Source organism: Coccinella septempunctata (assembly GCF_907165205.1).
Source record: "Coccinella septempunctata chromosome 6 unlocalized genomic scaffold, icCocSept1.1 SUPER_6_unloc_1, whole genome shotgun sequence".
NCBI classification, from domain to species: Eukaryota; Metazoa; Arthropoda; class Insecta; order Coleoptera; family Coccinellidae; genus Coccinella; species Coccinella septempunctata.
The window spans coordinates 7,501-10,000 of record NW_025408027.1 but is presented as its reverse complement, the minus strand read 5'-3'; the positions used below and the strand labels follow the sequence as shown (position 1 = coordinate 10,000).

Below are 2,500 nucleotides of genomic sequence, written 5' to 3'. Positions count from 1 at the left end.
CAATGCCTCTAATCATTCGCTTTACCGGATGAGACTCGTATGCAACGAGCGCCAGCTATCCTGAGGGAAACTTCGGAGGGAACCAGCTACTAGATGGTTCGATTAGTCTTTCGCCCCTATACCCAGTTCCGACGATCGATTTGCACGTCAGAATCGCTACGGACCTCCATCAGGGTTTCCCCTGACTTCGTCCTGACCAGGCATAGTTCACCATCTTTCGGGTCCCAGCGTGTACGCTCTTGGTGCGCCTCATCTCGCAATGAGAACGAGACGCCCCGGGAATGCGGATCGGTCGTGGAGACCGATCATCTTCCCTCGGTCCGCGTGAGCGGACGTTTACTTTCATTTCGCCTTTAGGTTTAGTGATTCCCAATGACTCGCGCACACGCTAGACTCCTTGGTCCGTGTTTCAAGACGGGTCCTGAAAGTACCCAAAGCAATAGCGTCGCTGATCGGCGTTTCAAGAGGTCTGTCCGAGAACACCGCGGCGAACAGTCGCGAACGGACGGAATCGGCACTAGGTCCGATCGCCATCGCGATTCGCATACTTGCCGCGGGCCGGACGCGAACTAAATCGCGGCCTCCCGCCATCAGTAAACCGTCGAGCGAGCTGTTCGGTTAACGCGTGTCCGCAAACATCGGCAGAACCGAGCTCGCGGTCTACACTGCGAGACCGTAGAACAGCGCCCAACGGATCGCGACGACCTACTAGGGGAGAAGTGCACGCGTCCGACGTCGGGTTGACGATCCGAAGGGCGCAGCTGGCGCGAACGCCACCGCTTCCACATTCAAAACGTCCCGACATCAGCCGCGAATGAATCTCCCCATTCGACCTTTCGGGTTTCTCAGGTTTACCCCTGAACGGTTTCACGTACTCTTGAACTCTCTCTTCAAAGTTCTTTTCAACTTTCCCTCACGGTACTTGTTCGCTATCGGTCTCGTGGTTATATTTAGCCTTAGATGGAGTTTACCACCCACTTAGGGCTGCACTCTCAAGCAACCCGACTCTAAGAAGAGATCCTCTAGCAAGCCGCAGCGGTCGCTACGGGCCTGGCACCCTCTATGGGCGATGGCCCCATTCAAGATGGACTTGAACGCGCCGCGAACTCGCCAGATAATGGATCCTTCCAAACACCACATCTCCCGGCGACCGGTTACGACCGCGGGATTCAGTGCTGGGCTAATCCCTGTTCGCTCGCCGCTACTAAGGGAATCCTAGTTAGTTTCTTTTCCTCCGCTTAATAATATGCTTAAATTCAGCGGGTAGTCTCACCTGTCCTGAGGTCGTAAGTTCGAAATCATCGAAGCGCGTCCCTTCCGGTCCTTGGGGGCTAGCGATCGCTATATCACGTCGCGTAAGTCCGCCGCCCTCGTGATAGAGGGGGCGACTTTGACGCAGACGCGAAAAGCGACGCTCCGCCGCTTCAGACCTAAGAGCACGCGTTCGGGGGGTGCGCTCATGAAGGCAAGATCCGCTCTTTCACCGAACGGGCGTACTTTGCGATCGGACGTCGTTCAAGAAGATTACTCGGACACGACGATCGCGTACCTCCACAGTTCGGTAGCAGATCTTGCGATACCGCGACACCACTAACTGTTGCTTTCGCAATTCAAGACGGCGCGTGTCGACGATTTTATACATCGACACGCGTCAGACCGTCCAACACGCCCGTACGGCCTTCTCTACGAGAGCACGTTAGACGCAATCCGAGAGAACGCTAGCGACGCCGATCCTTGATGGAGGATCCTATCGCACCGCGCGTCGGATTCGTCTCCGCGTACATATACGAGAGATATGGCCGGGCAGTCTTTGATATGGAACCGACCCTCAGTCAGGAGTGGTCCGAGGACAGTGTCCGAGGACCGCAATGTGCGTTCGAAATGTCGATGTTCATGTGTCCTGCAGTTCGCATGATGACGCGCAATTAGCTGCGTTCTTCATCGACCCACGAGCCAAGTGATCCACCGTTCAGGGTAATCTTTATGTTAGATTCTTCGGTTACGTCTCTTCGCTCTCGCGAAAGACGATTCCTACGAACCTTAGGCGAGACACGCGGAAACACCCGAATCCGCTTTAAATCGGACGATACATCGTTCTTCTCGTAACCAGGACGAGCGAACTTCGATCGCAGATCAGCGAGATTGTTAGTTTACCGATCGTGTACGTGCCATAATCAAGTGACAATTATCGTGAATTTTACGGACGAAAGACAGACGTCTCCGACGTCCCGTATGAGCGGATATATGAAAACGCTTATGTAACGGGCGTCGTACCACGTCGACGTCTCTGTCCGAGGAATGATCGCCTTCCGTCACGTCGCCACGTGTGCCACATACCATCCCGTACATCCGACGATCTCCTTGCGAGATCGAAGGCATCGACGGCGACTGACGTGCGCACACAAGCAGTTCGACAGAAACGACAGATCTGATCGGGCGAAGATCTTTAAAACCTACGGTCGGTCCCTCGGTTCGTCGTAAAAACGAACCTTCGCCTTAC

General features: G+C 54.8%; 2 non-coding genes across 2 annotated transcripts in view; both read right to left on the bottom strand.

The window, feature by feature from the left end:
- LOC123322479 overlaps positions 1–1,287 on the bottom strand; it is a 4,037-nt gene extending 2,750 nt beyond the window's left edge. The window contains exon 1 of the ribosomal RNA XR_006539126.1: positions 1–1,287. This exon is cut by the window's left edge and continues 2,750 nt beyond it. This is a non-coding gene — a ribosomal RNA (large subunit ribosomal RNA).
- Positions 1,288–1,822: 535 nt separating this feature from the next.
- Positions 1,823–1,977, bottom strand: LOC123322482. Its single transcript, XR_006539129.1, has one exon. It is a non-coding gene; the product is annotated as a 5.8S ribosomal RNA (ribosomal RNA).
- Between the last annotated feature and the right edge of the window lie 523 nt (positions 1,978–2,500).